Raw genomic sequence first — 22,840 nt, forward strand, 5'->3', positions numbered from 1 at the left:
CTTCCATTATTCCTTTTTTTTATTTCCTTTGCCCGTCCATCAAATTTACTCACAAAATGCTGACGTCGCCAAATTCGGATAAAAATTTTGCGATTTTTACACAAGGAAATGGTGATATCTGAACTCTGCTGAACAACGAACCAAACTGTATTTTTTTTATTATTATTATTTGTTTGTTTTTTTATTATTTTTACCCTAACCTAATCCTAAACTTTAGTTAAAGAAATTGAATTAGACTATGTTGAATACAAGCAAATGTAAAGAAATATTTAAAGAAATGTAACGATTTTCAAAGAAAAAATTAATAACTCAACCGAAATATGTTGACTAAAACAAACTTCGTGTTCAGACACGATCAAAAACAAAACTAAGAAAAAGTCAAGTGTTTTTTTGTTTTTTTTAAAACTAATTTACATGTATGTTAAAATTGTAAAATCAAATAGAGACAGAATATCTTTTGTTTCAATAAAAAAAATAAGAATTTTAAAAAAAGTTGTTTTTGCTTTCACCTAGATGTAATTCATGATTCGGTAGAACAGCAAGTTGTTTTTAAGGAATAACTTCAAAGTCGGTTAGTGTCTTGTAATGGTCTAGCCACGCATGCGCAGACATAATCCGTTCTTTATTGGGGAAACTAAAAAAAAGGTACTCCCCCCCCACCCTGCAGAAAACCGGGCAGTTCAACCACTTATATTTACTGGCCAATTTTGCGAATTTTTTTTTCGGGAAGTCTGATCTTCACTATGATACCAGGTTTGTCATTATTGATCACGTCTGTCGAAAGTTTTAGGCGGACATACATACATACATACATACATACATACATACATACATATATACATTTAAACAGACAAGTGAGATTTATATAATAGAAGAGGATTCTAAGATACTGGTATAATTTTATATTACTTTTATTTATATATGCTATGATACATGGTGTTCCTATTTACAATGCCTCCCCATGGGACAGAGTTAGACATTAGACTCGTTTTTAATGTGGAGAAAAGGAACAAAAATAAAAATTGTCTCAGTCGTGAAGGATTTCTCCTCCACTGACAGAGAACAAGAAATTGAAGTGCAGCATCTGAAGGACAGATACTACACTTTGATAAACCAGCCACATCATACTTTCTCGTGAGAAAGCTTAAAAAAGAAAAAAAAAGAGTCTTCCGGTGAATCGGTGTTATTTATATAGTAGTTCCTTATGAAAGATATTCCTGCTTGAACGTACTACATCACTTCCTCCACAAGAACGTTTATCATCTCAGTTTCAGCTGAGATAAAACTTTTATTTCTTTCTTTCAAAATGTGACTTAATAGAGTTGAGTGAGTATCACTCATGTCTGTATTAAGAGGTCTCACTTCCCTGCCAAACCTAGTCATATAAGGGTTACCATCTGCTGCCCCAGCAGGTGGTTGATAAGCATGATACTCTTTTTTGTTATAAGTTTTGCTATCACTTTCACAAGATGCTGATTTCTTACGGAGCTGGTGTCGGTTACTGCTAATCACACCACCTTTATCCTGTTTCACCATATAAGACTCTGGGTTCCTCACAGATATTTTGTACTGGGCTAGATTTTGACCTATTGGTGTTCTGATCTTGTATGAGGAGCTGCTGCCTTTTGTATAATGAAGATAGATCTCTAGCAGTCATGTCATGTCTTGAGCTTTCTGTTATTCCTATCTTTTATATAATTAATTGATGACATTGTCACAACTTTGGGCCCCGTTGCTTGTGTGCATAGGCAATGTGTCTTTTAACCTTCTGTTGAAAAATAGCTTCTTTTTTTTCTTTTTTACATGGAAGTCACCATTTATCAAGGCCAGGAAGCCATTCGGGGATAAGGGTTATTGCAGGTACAGTAATCAGTGGCATAGTATCGTAGTGATTGTTAGTATTGGAGATTTGATAAAGTGTCTTACTTAAGGGGGCGGTTCGTCAGGAATTTGCTTATGTTGGACTTGAAGACATCTAAGTTGTAGTCAGGTGGGAAACAGGCAGACGGAAGAGAGTTCCACTGGCGTGCACTTCTAAGAAAGAAGCTTTGCTCATGGAATCTACGTTTTGGTTTTGGCACAGCTAAAGAGTGGGGAAAATTTGTGACAGTGGTTTCAACGGGTGTTTATCGTGAAAGATTGGCGAGGGGGGGGACCAGGGATTGGAGCTCAGACGAGCACCTGCCATGGAAGTAACGATAAAGCAAAGACAGGCTCGCAACGTCTCTTCTATGGGAGAGAGGTTGCAGGGAAGAGAAAAGGGCAATCTTTTACGAAAAACACCCGTCTAGCTGAATCCACTGTGAAAAACTTTCCCCACTCTTTATCTGTGCCTAAATCAAAATGTGCATTCCATGAACAAAGCTTCTTTCTTAGAACTGCACGCCTGTGGAACTCTGTTCCGTCTGCCTGCTTCCCACCTGACTACAACCTAGATATCTTCAAGTCCAACATAAACAAATTCCTGATGAACCGCCCCCTTAAGTAGACACTTTATTAAATCTCCACACTAACGTACTGTACTTACAATAACCTGATAAAATTGTTCGGAGATGGGTACATTTGCTGATGACACCACTCTCTATAACAGATATGAGGGGAAAACAAATGAACACATATCCAAGGAAATGGCAGAAACACTAGAGGATGACCTCCAATCTGTAGTGGAATGGGGACAAAAATGGATGGTCACATTCAATGCTGCTAAGACTAAGCTTGTTTCCTTCAATAACTACAAGAAACCTTCTCTACCACCAATAGCAATAGCCAAGAACACATTGCCTGAAAGTACTTCTTTTAAACTCCTCAGCCTAACGTTTACAAGGAATATGAACTGGAACAGATACATTGAGAGCATTGCAAAGGCTGCTGCAAGGAAGGTTGACTCCCTCTACTGTGCTAGAAAACTACTTACGCCTGAAAGTATCCTATACCTCTATAAGGCCACCATTCGCCCATGTATGGAGTACTGTTGTCACATCTGGGCTGGTGCATCTGCTGCTTGTCTCTCGCTCCTGGACAGGATTCAAAAGAGAGTCGCCAACCTAATATAGTGTGCAAACACTTGTACCTCCCCGACGTAACTACCCCCAACAAACCTGACAAGCTACTAAGTCTCATCCCTTTACAATAGAGATCCCTAGATGCAAGAAAGCCTTTTACTCGAATAGTTTCTTCTCCAGAACTGCGGGTCTTTGGAATTCCCTTCCGGGATTCTGCTTTCCCAACTGCATTGATATGCAGAAGTTCAAGTGTAATGTTAACAAACATCTTTCTACTCATCTGCCTTCATAATGACCCTGCTAATAAAGTCCCTGATAGTAGCCCCCTGCTTCAAAGTTGCACTGTGCCTTGTTTGGGGTGAAAATTGAAAATATATATATATATATATATATATATATATATATATATATTTCTCTTCCTTTATAAAAAAAAAAAGAAATAAAAGAAAATCCTGTAATATATTCGATACCTGTTAATCTGATTCAAAAGACTTTAAAATTAATGTATTCATGCCATATGCTTGATCCCCATATGTTGTATTCCTCCTTGCAGCTATACTTGGTTTAAGAAGAAACCTTTCTGACTGAGGAATTCATTGTCTGTTTCCTTCTTGTAGCTTTAAGCCCCAATGGGCCTTCCGATGATCTCCAGCTCAGGGGGCCTTTTTCTGAATTTAAGCCCTGATGAATCTTCCTGATACTGCGAATTCTGAAAGCCACTCCTCCATCATATTCTTCTTTTGTTTCTTTCTGTTGATACCATGTTTTGTTGTAGCATCGTTTAATTGTTGATTGTTCTAAAGAAAAAAAGAAAAAACCGGAACAAAAAAAAAAAAAAGAAATGATAAAACTCACTTCTTTGGATTTTGTGTTCTCCTTCCCATTTTTCTGGCCTTGTTGAATGTTTATGCTTTCTACTAACCTGCCAAACAACTGCCATTCTTGTCTCATTTGTTTAACCATACGCACAGAAGATCTAAGGAGGATATAAGTACTTTAGCCTATACCCGACTCGGTATCATATGAGTATCTCCAACACCACGGGTCTGACACTTGATGGGATTTAGTTGGGTGGAGCATTTCTGATGGTGGATTCCCCTACCCTTGGTCAAGCCAGAACAGATTGAAACTAACCCTAAGTCCGAGTGCTGAGACTGAAGTTAATTCAAATGATCGAAACCGGACCGGAGATGTAATAGTCTCTACAAATCTGTTGGATCTGGGATAATATGGTAATGATGTTTGAAATCCCAATCTGATGCAAATTTTGAATTCTGTACTAGGCTTATGGACATGCCTACTTTTTGGTTCCCTGGGATTCCATCTTGGGCTTTGTTTTGTTGTAGATTATCTATAGGCTGTTTTTTTCATTGAATACCCTGAAGTGACAGACATTCTTCTAATATCCCTGTTTGACTACACAAGATAAATTCTATGCATTTTCTTTTGCTTTCATTTATTTATTTATTTTTTTTTTTTGCTACTTTCTTAGGTGATTACCTCTAGTTTTAGGATGTTACCACTCGGACTTATGGCTAGTGGTAACAAATTTTGTTACTAATCATGAAAAGAAAATGAGGAATCATTTTATATATATATATATATATATATATATATATATATATATATATATATATAATATATTTTACAAACTTTTCTTTGATTTTACCATTATTGGATATTCTACTCTTCTTTGGACCATCCATTCACGTGAAATCGTTTTTCCTTTTTTCCCCATTCCCTCTGCTTCACTATTTTTTTTAACTTTTACCAAGTAAGCTCTATGGTTTACTTGTAGTTGCATTAAATACTTTGCAAGCCAAATCCGATTCCGCATTTTGCTAACTCCTCCCCTCTGATGAGAGGAAAAGTATTTCATTTGAAACTCCGTGGATTAAGAAAAATCCACTTAATTTATGTCTCCTTTTCGAAAATTAAATATATTTTTAACTCTTCTTAAAGTGTTTTAACATGTTTTAATGATTCTTTGTTCTTAGAGATGGCTTCTGTTGCCGGGTTTAAATCTATGGTGTTAATCGTGACATCCTACACTGATGATTTTCGAAAGGATGAAGCACTAGTGTCTGTAGGTACTTAATAATTATTATAGTAAATAATTATGTCAGCCCCTTTAAGAAACTCGTTCCTTATTGTTGAGCACTTTTCAGTTGAAATAAAAAGTCAATCAATTTAGCTCTTATGTGTAGATCATCATATAATGATTAGATCACTCTGACAGACGTTAAAAAGCATTTAAGGCGGTCGTTGGGAATCTGAGCCTTAAGCCTTACCTTATAAATTCCACAATTTTTACTTTTTTGAACTTTTTTCTTGTTAATATCATCCAATAGAGACTTATGTATCAGATAATTAAAAGAAAAATACTTTTTAAAATCATTTTTTATTTTATTTACTCTAAAATAACCGGACGTAACTCAGCGTTCACTAACAATTTAACAAAAGAAACATGTTCCGAGTGAACGCTGAGATACGTCCGGTTATTTTAGAGTAAAAAAATGGACCTTAAGTTCGTGTTTAATTTACTACAACGTTATAATAGAAAACTGAACAAGCCGTGAAAAGTCATAAAAAATGATTTTTAAAAGTATTTTTTTTTTTAATTATCTGATACATAAATCTCTATTGGATGATATTAAAAAAGTGAAAATTGTGGAATTTAAAAGGTAAGGCTCAGATTCCCAACGTCCGCCGCATTAAAAAAATAAATCTTTAAATTTCAACAATATTTCTCGCAGTTAAAGGTAGCCAATTAGATTAGATCCTTGCTAATGAAGACAGAGATGGCTTCTGTTGCCAGGTTCGAATCTATCGACTGGTGTTAATCGTGACACCCTGCACTGACGATTCCCGAAAGAATGAAACACTAGTGTTTGTAGGTACTTAATAATTATTATAATAAATAATTATATATATAATTATTATAATAAATAAATAATTATATATATATATATATATATATATATATATATATATATATATATATGTTTCTCGCATGCTTTTCCCCCGTTAGGGAAATCCCCCCCCAACCCCGCCTTTTTTTTTCTATTAAAAAAATACTACATTGCCTAAAGTGTGTTTACTCATAAAGTCTGAAGAAATGCTGGTTTTTGAAATTTTTAAAACGATATAATGCTTGAAATTGTCGAACTAGACATTGAAACAATTGTAACGTAAAATGAAATACACTTCTTGTTGCCATCAACACCTTGTCTTGAAGTCTTGACTTTGCACACACAGTGTGTGTGTATATATATATATATATATATATATATATATATATATATATATATATATATATATATATATATATAATTTCTTTCTGGTCATTTTACAGTTTTGTAATTCTTCTTTGCTAATATTATTCTTAAAAGATGGGTACTTCCGCAGTTTACGAACCGTGCTATTTTTTAGATGGGTTAAATTCAATTTTTTATTTATTGCATTGTTAGATTAAAGTACAGAATAGTTAACAAAGCTCCCCAGCCCCGATCTTAAGAATGGCGTTCTAAATAATATTATTATTTCAGCATGGTAAGGTCTGTAAATTGAAGAAAGTATCAAAAATGTTCATTTGTTGTTTTGGTATTTTTACATTTTCTTTAAAACGATGACTCTCTCGGGTTTTCGACTATGCTGAATAAGAAAATCTCATTTAAATTTTGCAGAGACGAGTAGTTTTTGAGATATAAAGACCTGTATTATGCACTATAATTCACTGACCGACATGTTTGTACACGCGCGTCATAATGAAATTTACTTCTCTGCGAACGACACATTCATATAGCGAAAACAAATTCACATTTAGGCTGAATCATAACGAACTGGCATTAAAATTAAAACGATGCGCGGTGGTTTATTTCCGTGCAATTATAGCGTTTTAGGACTGTTAACTGTTTCTTTTTTTTTTTTTTTTTTTTTTACCACGCAGTTCACCTGACGTCGTAAAACCACATGTAATCGCCTAAAAAAGCAAAAAAGGAATTACTGTAGATGGCCCTTAAATGGGGGATAATTTTACGTTAAATTTATATACGAAACTTATCTGCCGTTCCAAATTGTGATTCTTTCTTTCTTTCCATCATGTTTTTCAGGGTGTTCGCTAAAAAATGGAGAATCTTTTTCTTTTTTTCTTTTTTTTTTTCTTTATTTCTTTACAAAGTAGCTGAGAGTATTAATCTATAATAATACAGTGACACATGAAGAAGTTCGGGAAAACGGAAAAAAAAAACAAAAAACTATTTCACTGTTAAATAAATTTATGTGATTGTATTATTATTTTTTTTTTTTTTACTTTATGGGGAAAAAAACTAAGGGCTAAGTTAAAACATGATTTTTGGATAGTTAAATAGATGGGCAATATTCAACTCCCCAATAAAGGACACTTTGAACGATAGGACAAAAATAAAACTTGCTACGCTAATCGAGAAGAAAACAGTTCAGACGGTCGAAGAAGTCTAATCTCATTTTTTTGCGTTGAACGACGAACGAACACAGCAGCAGTGAGAGTGGGCTTCCAGAGAAAGAAAATGAGGTCAAACTGGGTCGTGCAGCAAGCGTAACATAAAAACGTAGTAATATCTTTGCTTTTATAAATCTCGTAATTTTCCATTTTTGTTTAGACATTTCACTTATTGCTAACGCATTTATTTTAAAAATAATTAAAAAAAATTAGATATAAAATTCCACCTCAATAAAAAAAAATGGAAAAAAATGTTTATGCTATAAATACATAAGAGAACCAAGTAAAGATAGTCAGCGTCGGTGGTGTAACGGTTAGCATGGTTGCCTTCCAAGCAATCGATCCGGGTTCGACTCCCGGCCGACGCATGATATTTTTGCTTGGAAAATAAATAATTATGAAAGTGGTTAAATATATTTGTTGAAATTTTTTTTTTTTCCCAATTTTAATTTATTTTTTTATATACACAATAGAACTAAATAATCCCTTATCCATTGGGTCGTGCAAGGCTAGTGATTTTTATCCTGGGCTCCCAAAATCAGCAGAGATTAGACATTCCTGTAATGATCCAATTCCTGTGGATTATGCGGTAGGAGTTTAGTTCTGTGCATTTCTAGGCGGCCCACCCTCTCAGGATCTGCTCTTTGTTTTTGAGAAGGGGTTAGTTTATTGCTAAATTCCAGTTACTTGTTCTATACTTAGGTATTAGGTACTAGGTTCTATATTAGGTATTAAGTACATTGGTAATCGTCATTTTATTTCTGTGGAGAAGGAAAAAAGAAGTATTGATGAAATATGTATAAAATAGAAAATTACAAAATGGTGGCCATATTTGAAGTGAAAATGTAATCCAACAAATTCAAATCAGTAAATTCATTAATAACAAAAATGTGTAAAGCCTCCATTTCACGAGAGAAATAAGATCATAATAACTAATTTCCTTCAGCTTGTTGATTACAATATGATCATCTTCAAATCAAATAGAACATATTGCCACGAGACTGTTTCCCTATAGATTACAACATGATCATCTTTAAACCTAATACTAACAAATGATCTTAATGGTGTTTTTCATGTCATTTTTTTTTTTTAAACATTAAATTTGAATGTTGGATCAAGGAAAATAGACCCCCGGAAGTTTTTATTAATTAGATAGGATGAAAATGGGCCCCCAAAATCAACAGAGATTAGACCATTCCTGTAATGGTCCAGTCCCTGTTAATTCTGTGATCGGAGTTTCATTTTGTGCAGTTCTAAAAGGTCCACCCTCCTAGGCTTTGCCTTCTCTCTTTGAGAAGAGGTTAGTTTATTGCTAATCGCCTAAGGCGTCCCAACTGGGGAATGCCGACAGGACTGCCCAGACACTTTTTGCAGGCCAGAGTGTCCCTCCTCTGGGTCGCTGACTTCTTAATCCCACTTTCCGACCCCAGTGTCTAAGTTCTTGCAGCGTGAAAGAATTAAACAACTTCCAAAATCCTTATCCATTGAATCTGTATTTGTTATATTAGTAACGGCCAAAAAATGAAAGAAAAACAAAGTTGTTGTTTTCTTTTTTTTAAACAAATTAAAATCTATTAAAATCCATTATTCTTGGGCAACTCCCCCCCCCCAGAAAGATAAAAGCCTGAAATTATTATATGAAAAGCAGAATTATATAAAACTTTTTTTTACTATTTTTAATAGAATTTTAAATTTTCAAAAAACACACCATTCACTGCCATTTTTGTTTCAATGGATAAAACATTTGAATATTTTTAACTTTTTATTTTCGTCTAAATAAGATTTAGGATGCTTTGCTTTAAGAATATGCAAAAATTCCTGAATTTTAAATAATTCCATCTTTTATCTCACTCTATAGATTGTGCATGGCAACATTAACAAATCCAAAATTTAATGATAGTTTAGAAGAAACTACAGAAGCCATTATAGGACTAAGTAAGTTCATTTAAATAAGTCCTGTAAATTTCCATGTATATTTAACATTAGTTTTGATGATTAAGTGAAGGAACAACTTTACAAGGGTTTAATTCTTTTTTCATAAGCGATATATATATATATATATATATATATATATATATATATACACGATTACCCTTGACCCGTTGGGTCAGTATGTTATATTAGCTATGGAATTCATGTATGAGCGTGACACTTGTGACGTAAAGAAAATAGTTTTTTGTGACATAACAGAAACATTTCTATGAAAGTATATTAAAATGAAAAAAGAATATAGATAGACTTCTATGAGTCGTTCTGTTTATAATTGTTTATTTTTGAAAAAAAAAAACTTACAGCCATTGAATTATAAGTGGTTTGCCATACTTATAGGTAAATGTGCACTGAACAGATACCATAATACTTAAGGTTAAATTCAAATTTTGATATATCTTTTAATTTAAATGCGCAAAAAAAACTCAATTGGGATGCTGAAAATGTACACAGTAAAACAATACGTTGATTATTTATTTGTAATGCAAATTAAAAAAAACATATTTTTATTGCTAATATTACACTTGGTATCTGGATTTTGTACTTAGATGCATTTAACTTTCGTTTTGATTACAAATTTTCCCACTTTAGAAATATTATCTAAAAGTGAAACCTACCAACAACTGTCAACATCCCCCTTTTGAGAATTTTTACCTGGATCTTTCTATATTTGTACATTAATTCACAGGATTTTACTAATATTTTAATGATTTTACAAGAATTTATAACTTTTATCAGGATTTACAAGGATCTACAAAAATTTACCAAACCTATTTTTCTACAAATCTGTATTTTTTTTTTTATCATTCTTAAGCAGTTGCCATAATCTCAACCTAAAGATTGCACTTGAAATTGTAAAATTTTATTTTTTTATCTTTGAACATTCTTGGAACTTTTAAAAATTTTTAATCCAGATTATTTAAAGCTTTAGATGCTACTTTGTTTACCTTCAGATTGTTTTTATTTATATATGTGTAGTGACCAGCTAAATTAAATCACTCGTCACGTGATCAGAGGAATGTATTCAACCAGAATTTATTCATTTCAGAAACAATTTCGTTTTGTCACCGTTCGCCCACGAAATTCTATCAACACGTAGAATCATGGTTGTGACACAACCTTTTTACACACTGATATATCTTTCTTTAGATAATCATAACGCAGGACATTCACTTAGGGTTAATACAAAGGTTTATTTACTAAGGGGATACAAGACACAAGTCGATCTCTCTCGGTGTCTTGGAACTCTCTCATTCCTGGAGGAGTATTTCTACATTGTCTGTATATTATTGTATGGAGGGGTGCTAGGTCATTCCATTTATAACACACACAAATCCATGGGATTATATATTTTATTCGTGCATATAGACAGTAAACACGCTGGAACATTCTAGAAAATCAATATAAAAAGCCTAACGTATCAAAAACAAATCAGTTCCAGACAACGTCCATAAGTTACTTTGCCGCTACCCATGATTATCACACGTGCCTGATTACGTCTACAAGACGCAAAACTGCACCGCAAAGAATACCAAACACAAAAGTTGCAACAGATAGATTGCTCAACCCTTTACTAGTGAAGCTTACACAAACAACAAGCAAAAAATATTTTTCTTTGCAAAACTCTTATCTTCCTGGTATGCCTTTATTCACAATGTTTCTTGATAAAATATGTTAACGATAACAATTTCCTCAGTCACAAAAGATTTCCGGCCAATATCTTTACAATTAGGCAAATATTATTTTTTTCACTTGGATTATAATTCTAGACTCTCCTCTTATAAGAATGCATGTTTCCCCGCTTTATTCATGGACTTTAATCTTATTGATTTCATGCTCCTGGAAGCTCACAAACATACCAGATTGGATACAAATTACACTTCTATCCATATTTAAAAATAAACTACTTCTGGTTAAATAAAATTTATTATTTTGAGTTTTGGACTTTGTTTCAAAGTTGTTGCTATTTACTTTTTTTTTTTTTTCTTGTCAGAGAAAGGAGTTTCAACCTATGCTCCCATCAACATTATGAATTCAGACATTGGTTGTTACCTTTCTCCCTACATATGTATTTCCGTATCCTTTTTGGACCTGTAAATTCACCCTTGTCCGTTTATCTGTCCGCACTTTTCTTAATAACTACGCTTGGAATTTTTTGAAATTTTGCACAAACATTAAACATGATATGCGTAAAAAAGTAACAGAACAGTTTTTCCAAGAAAACTCTGGTTGCACCCCCTAGGGATGCCTTTTGACTTAAAATGGCTAAAACTGACACTTTTATGTTTATCAAAAAAAAAATTGACGCCTTGGACTTTTTATAAAACTTTCTGAAAAGTTGCAACTAACTGATTTCTATATAATTTTGTTTGTCTATACTTCACGATAACTCTTGGGTGTGCCCAGGGGCTCTTTTAAGGCTAATAAAAACACTCCATTTTTGGGACTATTTTACCATATTTGTTCAAAATTTTCTGTGTATGTCTATTTAGCAGTTTTGCATGGTGCTGAACTCAAATTTAAATATGTTAAGGCCTTGGGGACTTTTGCAGTTGAGAGGAGAGGGGGGGGCAAATGATGGACTTAGTCATTTTTTTTTTTTTTTTTGCATGGTGCAGAACTCACACTTACATATGTTAAGGCCTAAAACTGCACCGTTTGTTCATTTTCACCAGGATTTGATGTCCCCTGGGAACTTTTGGGTCTAAATTGGGGCCGGGGGGGGGGGCTGAACTTAGTCGGTTTTTTTTTATGCCTCGTTCACTGTGTACTCACGGGGGACCAAACATGCTCCACACTTTTTTTTTTTTTTTGTATTTTCTATCTCCATTTTTACTCTCTTCACTTTATCCTTTCTGTTCACTATCTTTTCCATTTTTCTTTTATTGTTTGTTCATTTTTAAGATCCTCATTATTCCATATTTTCGTTTTTTTTTTTTTACTTTTTTCACTATTACTTACCTATACACTACTCTTTTGTATTTTATTCTTATATTCTCTCCTTCCTCTTCTCGTACACTTATCTATTTTCTCCTAGTTGTATTGTTTATAATTTTAATATTTTTTTAATTTTCAAAGGTCACTATCTTATACTTTATATTTTATACCTACTTTTGATATTTCTTCATGATTCTCATATCCAATCTATATGTCAGTAAGCCAGTTTATGTCCTTATTTACATTTTGCATAATTCTGGCACTTTTTCTCGTCTGATGAGAAGCATTTAGCTTCAAAATAACACGGCCTAAAGAAATTTCCGTTTTCTTCTTTATCGCTTTTGCTTTTCTTTATTGTTCTGATGTTATAATAAAAGTTATGCATAACTCTTATTATTTATCATTTACTTAATATATATAATTGCTCCTCTTAACAGTATTGAGTTCTTCTATCTTGAGAAGTTTTGTTAAAGATATACTCGTTGATAATCTCATTGCAATACACAGGGTGAGTCACGGGAAACGGATGTTTAAAAGAAAAAAAAATTCTGCGAATATTTCAACAAAAATTTTATAATGTGCATTAAGTACCTCCAACGCATGCCACAGTTTTAGCCCCCCCCCCACATATGTAACACGATGTAACTGTAATTTAATATTATCATCCTAACTTTTTTACCATTTAAAAGAAGCTTCAAATAAACTGCTATTATTATTTTTTTTTTTTACAGTATACAAAAAAATGAAAATGTAAAACGATAACTGCGTTTACATTATCGACGCTTTAAAACAACGTCCCTATGTAGTGATGTTTTAGAAGCCGTAGACATACCCATGTTTTAAAAATCTAGCAAAAATCAAATAGTTGTCATATTTTCCTGAAATTTTCGGTATTTATTCATTATGCAATAAATTTATATAATAAATGTAGATTTCATTAAATATATTAGAGGAAATATTTTTTTAGGTGTTCTAACACCCCCCCCCTAGTTTATGTTACAAAAACTAAACAAAATAAATGTAGATCGATAAAATTTTTTATATTTTTTTGAGCTGAAAAGATCAAATAATTAAAAAATAGTTATTTTTATATATATATTTATATATATATATATATATTTATATATATATATTTATATATATATATATATATATATATATATATATATATAGTTATTTATTTCACTTACCTTAAAGTTGTAATTAAAATTGGACATAAAATCAATATTATTGTTAAAAAAAATTTTATTGATAATTTTTTTTCTCAGTAATATAATTATTTGAATTACAACAACAACAAAAAAATAGAATTCTAAAAAATAATTATTTCTAAAACGCTTTAAATGATATTAAATTCAAATATTACATGATATGAAGTTTAAACAAAGATTTTTTTATAACAGGTTTCCAATAATAAAAAGATATATTCATATAATAGAATATATGACTCTTGACATAATAAAAATCGCAAAAGCAAAATCAACTAAAAAAAAATTCGTTTGGATTTGATTAATTAAAATAATAGAGGGTGTTAATCAATGTTTGCCCTTTTTTCCAAAATAGTGCAGAGGCCTGTAAGCAACATTATCTTCAGATACATAAGTATTAACAGAAGACATTAAAATTAATTTTCTCATCTGTATAGTTTGTTAATAAAAATCTACTTGTTTTACAAAAGGTAAATCTCATATTGTTTTCTTTTATACATGTTTTATTGTACATTTTATTTATTCAATGTAGCGCCAATGCTCTTCCATAGAAATTGACCCAGATTGTAGTAAACACATGAATTGATAACGTTGCTATTAATGTGTACAATGATGACGTTTTACACAAGTTTAGAGATGCCTAATGTGTATAAAAACATTTACTAGAAGAGCAAGGAACGTTCTAAAAACATCCGTTTCCCATAACTTACCCTTTATGTGCGTGTCAGTGTTCTTAGATATATTTTGTATCGGAATGTCTTCGATAAGTATCAATAATCAAAATAATCCGATGAAAGAAGGAATAGACAATTTTCACTACAGTTAACGTCTCCGACAGGCACATATAAAATCGCACAGGTTTAATATTACTGAAAAAAGTAAAAATAAGTTGTTTAGAAGTAAAGCCAAAAACCTTACTCAGTTTATTCTAAGTAATTTATCTGACTGAAATAGGAATTAACCATGTCTCTACATATAATAAAATAGGAACACTTATTCCCCTACACAAAAAAAAACAAAAAAAAAAGTTATAGCTTGGCAAACGCAGATGCCACATATAAATTCATTATGATTAGACTACTAGCCATTATCTTATGTAGGTTTTGTGTATATTTGCAGTTGAATTCATCCATGTTATAATAAAGTCTTATATTAATCCATAGGAATGTCACAATTCAAACTACATCTTAGTTAGCGAAGGTAGCACAATTTTTCCTCCCCAATTATTTTTTCCTTGCACTCTCCGATTTGTAACCAGGAAGTTCTCTACATTGGTCGCAGGTTTTACTACTTTACTAAATAATCAACCATATTTGCTTCTTTGATAAATACATTTGTCATTTATTTTTTTGCATTTTCATTTTCATTTCTTAAAATAATAATTACTCCTTCATAAAGTCTGGCAACTCTCATCAACTGTCCGCTTGCGTTTTTTTTGAATAAGGGATTATCAGTTTATTGTATTTTCTGAAAGATTAAATATAAAACAAGATGGCATTAATCACCACACAAAACAAATCAAGCTATTCCTTTATTGCTGTAAGTGCTTTGAAGTAGCTTTACAGCAGTGGCCAGGTCATACACACGTCAACAAGAAAATGTGCACCGACCCTAAGTCTCTGTAGCAAAACCCTTATCTTCGTCTAGTGTTGGACCTTTCAAGCGTGACAAGACCCTCACTAGTCACTGGAAAATACTGCTCTGCTCGGATGCTTGGCGCACACAAAACGTGCACAACCCTAAGTCTGTATGGCAACACTGTTTACTTCGGCTGGCTTTACATCACTTTGACTTCGTGCTGTTCTCTTCTCACAATGACTTGGTTTGTGTCTTGACCGTCTGGACGTCAGGGTAGATGTGAAATCAACTGTACATTCAATTCGACAGGCAATTAACTAATAATAAAATAAAAAAACAGTGGTCATTTTTCTTATAAACAAAAAAATAATTATTCACTGAAAGTTACAAAACGGATCGTTCATAAGTTGTGACTAAATACAAATGCTCTGGAGACTTGCAGCTTCCAAAGTTATGGCGAATAACCCTAAGTCCGGGGCCTTGTCTCTGCACAGTGTAGATTCAGAGACTTGGAATAGGATGAGACTTAAGTCAGAGATTTCTTTTTGACTGGTGTCAAGGCAGTTGGCAGAGTGTGTCTTAAGTCAGGGGCTATTTTTGCCTTTCATTATATTGAGAATCAAGTGAGTTTAACCCCACCTCTGATTCCCAGAATCTTATTTTACAATTCTCAGAAAACCAATCTCAGGCAGTTTTTTGAAATTCACAAACTCAAAAAAAATTTCCTTTTCTTCTTCTTCCTTAACCTGCCACTCCCATCGAGAGTTTGTAGCCTTCACCCTCCATCCGTGGGGGAGAGTCCCTACCTTTCAGCATCGTTCATGTGGAAGGATCCATCCTTCATTTGCATAAGCAAATGTTTTTCCTTCCAAGTGCCATTTCATGTGAGTAAAAACAAATAATTTGGTTATCTTTTTGGGGTGATCAAATTCCCTGGACAATGATTAACAGACACTTGACTTTGTATCCACCATCTTGTTTTTTTTTGACCACCTAGAATTTGGTTAATGGCCTTTCTTCACAGGGGAAGTCTATCCAGATGAACTTGTCAAATCACCAAAAGGCGTCATTTCTAGCATTTTTTTTTTTTTTTTTTTTTTTTGAGATATCTATATTTTGAAGCGTCTGGTTTTCAGCTAGTGTTCTTTTTTTAATGCCCGTTTATGTCAACAGAAATTATCATGAAATAAAACAGTTCTTCTTTATCAAATTTCCACAAATAAGTGGGTGTGTGTATTAAATTGATATCATAACTACCTTTCTTAACAATGCTCTCTCTTTCTTTCATCACCGCCATCACCATCACCATCATCATCATCATCATTGCATCCAACGACACTGTCACATACTAACACTAACGTATCTTGCTTTTTTTTGTAACTACACAAAGCAACACAACAGTTGCAATGCCGCCATTCAGTCTCAAGAGACAATGGATATCCTCTGTAAGGGTAGCTGTGTATGTAATTGTAAGGCAAGGGTTGTGCAATCCGCAACCACACCTCTCCTGATTTTTTTTTTTTTTTTTTTACATGGAGTTCACCATTTATCAAGGCCCAATGGCCACTTGGGGATAAGGGTTATTGTGTGTACAATAGTCAAAGGGATAGTGTAGTAATAGTATTGGAGAATTAATAAAGTGTCATTACTTAGGGGGGGGGCGGTTCATCAGGAATTTGTTTGTGTTGGACTTGAAGACATTCAGGTTGAAGTCGGGAGGGAAACAGGCAAGCGGAACAGCGTTCCACAGGCGTGCAGGCAGAATCAGTACTGCTCGAGTCCAGTGGGAAGTAGAACTGCTAGATGACTGAAAACAATGTCGAGTTAAGCAGAGTACATACAACACCTAGAACTAAATGGCCACCCATTTTAGTAGTGACCAGTCTCAACATTGCTTAACTTCGGCGATCTAACAGGAACCGTTGTGTGAACGTAAATTATGCTGTATACACAAGTTACATTTCTTGAAATATGCTTGCTTTGATACCTATATGTGATCTTTATGAATGTTCAGGACTTTAACTTTTGCAGATACTGCAACGTCACTTTTATTCTTTTCCTTATTATTAATTTCTCAATACCATCAGAGAAAGCTCAAATTTGTTATCCATATAATCAGGACTGACGGACTAGAGAAACTGTTATGGAGTGGCAAAATATGTGGAAACAAAAGCAAAGGAAGACAACGCACAAAATTCACAGACAGTTTAAACAAATTTGTAACAAAGAAAGAGGGCGCCAACAATAAGCTCATGAGAAAGACTAAGAACAAAAAAATGGAGAGCCATGATCGGCGATGTCGTCTGCAAGACCAGACCTGACACTTGAAGATTGTTAATTTTAATGTTTTATATTTTTTTTTACTGTTACGTATTTATAATAGCCACATACAATATCATAAAAAATTACTATCTATATATTGTTACGCTTGTCACTCAGATCGTTATCATAGTATTCATAAATATACTTTAAAATAAAAATGAAATATTCAAAATCACATCAACCGTTATTATACTGAATTCTCTTATGAAAATGGAATATTGCCAGCCAGTCCTTGGTGGGTAATACTCATCAGTTTTTTATCGCCAGCCAGTGTCTAGTTGGTGCAGATCACAATACTAACAAGTTATTTATCCCAGCCAGTGTCTGGTGGGTACAGATCACAATACTAGTACATTAGTTATAGCCAGCCAGTGTTCTGTCAGTGTAGGTTACAATAATAAGTTAGTTATTGCCAGTAAGTATCTGGTCGGTCCAGATCCAAATAATAATGTTATTTTTTACCAGTCAGTGTTTTACTTCTATTTTTTGTAATAATATATCTCAGGCAGTTATCCATATTTGTCTACAAAAATATTAATTTCTTTTTCATGGTCTGGTCGGATCTAATATTACACTGATTATTCCATTGAAGAACATTCGGTTGTTTGCTTATGTGACGGTGTTTTCAACTACTGTGAAATTTCCATGGGTTGTGCTAGTAATTATTAATTCTGTTACTATTAATGATACAACATCTACTATTTGTCAAATAAAAAACATAGGCCACCAGTTCTGGTGTCAGTTGTTTACAATCGCTGGCGGCCATGTCAAAGTTTCATATATTTTCTTTCGTATTAATTTGATTTTTTTTTTTTTTTTTCAATAAAAAACAAAGTCCGATTCAGTAATCGGACAATTTTTACATTAAACCCAAGTTTTCACATAACACTGGTGTCATATGTTTCTGCTTCGTCTGTTCTTTCAACTAACAATTTATAATAGTTTACTCTGTAATAGTGAAAAAATAAAAAAAAAAGTCAGATTTTATTCAAAACTAACAGGGAGACCCAACGTTACCCGGGATTGAACGATAATCAACAAATGTTTTACACTCTCATATTTTTACTGTCATCGAAATCGGTGAAATCGACCATTTTTTAAATCAAACCAATTCATTACTTGCTCTTAGTTGGGGACTCATCACAGTGCACCGGGAAGCTTAATATGCCTTCCTGCAGTGACTTATTTACTTTGCCTCCCCACGAGGGCAGAGTTAGACACCAAGGTCATTTTTTAATGTACCTATTTACTATGCCTCCACACGGGACAGAGTTAGACACCAGGGTTTTTTTTTAACGTGGAGAAAAGGTACAAAAATAAAAATTGTCTCAGTCGTGAAGGATTTCTCCTCCACCGAAAGAGAACAAGAAATAGAAGTGCAGCATCTGAAGAACAGATACTACACTTTGATCTTGACCAAAAGGCCAAAGAGAAAGGTACAAAAATTCAAAACTGTCTTAGTCATGAAGGATTTCTCCTCCACTAAATGAGAACAAAAAATTGAAGTTTATGCAAACCATATTGAGGTTGCGTAAAAACTCGAAACGAGTTTTCAACGGAACGAAGAAAAACAACAAAATGAAATATATCGAAAATTCAAATGCAGTTATTTTTGATACTCATCTAGAGAAGGCCGTGTTGAAATAATAACATTATTTAGAAATCCATTCTTAGCATGGGAAGGGGTGCATGCTTTATAACTATTTTGTACTTTCACCTAACCATTTAAGGTTAACCTGTACGGATAGGGTCCCGACGTCTCACCTTGTTCTAAGTTCAGGGAAAAGCCGTCTGATGTAAGCGGTGTCAAAGTAAAAAATTACCCTAACCCTAAAACCCCTTCAACATGGATTTGACAAGCATGAGCAAATTTTGGAGTTGTTACAATGAGGCAAAAATTTTCTTACGAGAAAATAGCATCTTACGAAAAGAAGGACCTATGTGCGTCATTTGTCAAAGACAAATGACAAGTAAAAAGGAACAAAAATTATTGTTGGAGGTGCCCTTCACATGAAGAAATTATTAGCAACCTCAACAAAATTAAGGGGCCCCGGAATAATTGTGGAGATAGATGAAAGTCAGTGTCGTAACGAAAAGAAAATACAACCGAGGGCGCATGACGACAGAAGTTTTTTTATTTTTTTAATTCTAATTATTTGAACTGTTTATTTTTTTTTTTAATTCTAATTATTTGAACTGTTGAAATTCTAATTATTTGTGGAATTTAGAAGGGGGTAAAAAAAATACTAATTATTTGAACTGTTTATTTTTTAAAATTCTAATTATTTGAACTGTGAAAATAAAAAAAAATCTAATTATTTGAACTGAGATTTTTTTTTTCTTAAGTTAACAACTCGGCACTTTATTGAAGGGGTAATTTTTCGCCTCGACACCGCTTACGTCAGACGATTTTTTTCCCCGAACTCAGAACGAGGCGGGACGTCCGGACCCTATCCGTACAGGTTAACCCAATTTATTAAACAAAAGATACCGTAGAATGGTAAAATTTGAAAAAAAAAAAAAAAAAAAAGAAACAATAATACGATATTTTATTAAAAACTGAAAATATCGAAAAAAGTTTAAATTGTATGTATCCGTTATGGAACGAAGTTCTCCGAAAAAAAAAATTCACTTAATTTCATCAAGTAGTTTTTTTTTTTTTTTTTTTTTTTTTTTACAGCGAAAAAACAATTTGTTATGATACCGAGCAAAATGTTCGATTTTTAGGAAGAAAAGCTAGTATTAAAGATGGGGAGGGGTGTCAGCGCTTAAACTGGAGTTATCTCCCTTTGGCATTTCTAAAATTCAAACACTTTTTTTTAATCCAAGATGGCTGTCTTCAACGCACTCTCATAAAGACGTGTTTTTCCGCTGTAAAAAAAAAAAAAAACTACTTGATGAAATTAAGTGAATTTTTTTTCCCGAGAACTTCGTTCCATAACGAATACATACAATTTAAACTTTTTTCGATATTTTCATGTTTTAATGTCTTGACTAAACTGTACAAGTACCGTTCATTAAATTGATAAGTGAAAGTGCTTCGTACAGAAAAGATTTTTTTAAATAATACGCCCCCTTTCCCATATTTGACACAGTAAGTTTGGGAAAAGGAGCTAAAATTAAAAAACTAGACAAAATACTGTTAAAAACCCACCAAATATATGTCAGCCTATGTATATAACATATATAGAGCAAGTTTCTAACAGTATTTTGTCTAGTGTTTTATTTTAAACTCCTTTTCCCAAACTTACCATGTCAAAGAAGAATCGGGCGCCATTTGTAACTTTCCAATAATCGGTAAACACTATGTTTTTCGAGCTAAATAAACATGTTACATCAAATAAAAACGCTAAACACATATCCAGTTATGTAGAAAAGTAACTGATCTTGCCTTCGATAACATTTATTTGTTATATATTTATTTTTTGAGAACTTTTTCGAATCTTTGTGTACAGTTATACAAACCTAAAATAAGTTACTCTTTTACCCAACTGGGTAGGTTTTTTATGTTTTTACTAAAATTTAAAATAACCGTATTCGGTTTTTTACACGTCATTCTATCGGTATTTATGCAGAATACGGACCATGTTGAAATAATGATGTTAAACCCATTTTTGACAAGGGAAGAGGGGTGGCTCTGTGTACTTTCTTTCACCTAAAAATTTAGTAAACAAAAAATACCGTGGGTTTGTATTACTGTACACATAGATTCGAAAAAGTTGTCAAAAAACAAATATATAACAAATAAATGTTATCAAAGGCAAGATAAGTTACTTTTCTACCAAACTGGATATATTTTTTGTGTTTTTATTCAATGTAACATATTTATTCAGCTCGAAAAACATGCAGTGTTTACCGATGTATTGGAAAATTCAAAATGGCGGCCGACTCTCTCTTAAACACGGTAAGTTCGGAAAAAGGTGTTATAAATAATAAGCTAGACAAAATACTATTAAAGAAACACCGAATATATGTCAACCTATGTCACGGTAATATATATTGAGCGAATTTCTAACAGTATTTTGTCTAGTTTATTATTTATAACACCTTTTCCCGAACTTACCGTGTTTAAGAGAGAGTCGGCCGCCATTTTGAATTGTCCAATAATTCGGTAAACACTGCATGTTTTTCGAGCTGAATGTTACATTGAATAAAAATACAAAAAATATATCCAGTTTGGTAGAAAAGTACCTTATCTTGCCTTTGATAACATTTATTTGTTATATATTTGTTTGGGTTTGTATTACTGTACACATAGATTCGAAAAAGTTGTCAAAAAACAAATATATAACAAATAAATGTTATCAAAGGCAAGATAAGTTACTTTTCTACCAAACTGGATATATTTTTTGTGTTTTTATTCAATGTAACATATTTATTCAGCTCGAAAAACATGCAGTGTTTACCAATGTATTGGAAAATTCAAAATGGCGGCCGACTCTCTCTTAAACACGGTAAGTTCGGGAAAAGGTGTTATAAATAATAAACTAGACAAAATACTGTTAGAAATTCGCTCAATATATATTACCGTGACATAGGTTGACATATATTCGGTGTTTCTTTAATAGTATTTTGTCTAGTTTATTATTTATAACATCTTTTTCCGAACTTACCGTGTTTAAGAGAGAGTCGGCCGCCATTTTGAATTTTCCAATACATCGGTAAACACTGCATGTTTTTCGAGCTGAATAAATATGTTACATTGAATAAAAACACAAAAAATATATCCAGTTTGGTAGAAAAGTAACTTATCTTGCCTTTGATAACATTTATTTGTTATATATTTGTTTTTTGACAACTTTTTCGAATCTATGTGTACAGTAATACAAACCCAATACCGTAAAAATTTAATTTAACTTGAGAATCCTATTTAAAAATAGCACAGTCCGTATTCTGCATAAGTACCATAATCCAGATGGACTTTGTTTTTGCGTCCAGATTTAGTTGTCTCCCCACGAGGCCAAAGTTATACATGAAGTCGTGAGAGAGAGATTGAATTTCCCATCTGGATTTTCTATAAAAGCATTAATGCAGAACACGGATCGTGCTGAAATAAGAACGTAGAAACCTATTAACGTGGGGGGCGAGAGCCTTTTGTAACTAATTCACCTAACAATATAATAAACAAAAGATATCGTAAAAATTGAATTTAACTTGAAAATCCTATCTAAAAAAAAAAAAAAAAAAAAAAAATAGCAGTCCATATGCTGCATAATTACGCACGTCTTACACGAATAGTCACGTATTTTCCTGAAAGGCTACCAGATAAAAAAAAACAATTTTTTTAATAAAGTGTTTGTACAAAGAAAGTGACAGATGGATTT

The 22,840-nt window shown here is 32.8% G+C and overlaps 1 non-coding gene across 1 annotated transcript; it reads left to right on the plus strand.

The window, feature by feature from the left end:
* The first annotated feature begins 7,778 nt into the window (after positions 1-7,778).
* On the plus strand, positions 7,779-7,850 carry Trnag-ucc (transfer RNA glycine (anticodon UCC)). The gene has a single exon. It is a non-coding gene; the product is annotated as a tRNA-Gly (tRNA).
* Positions 7,851-22,840: the final 14,990 nt, after the last annotated feature.

Source organism: Euprymna scolopes, chromosome 18 (assembly GCF_053919585.1).
Source record: "Euprymna scolopes isolate OS-2025 chromosome 18, ASM5391958v1, whole genome shotgun sequence".
NCBI lineage: Eukaryota > Metazoa > Mollusca > Cephalopoda > Sepiida > Sepiolidae > Euprymna > Euprymna scolopes.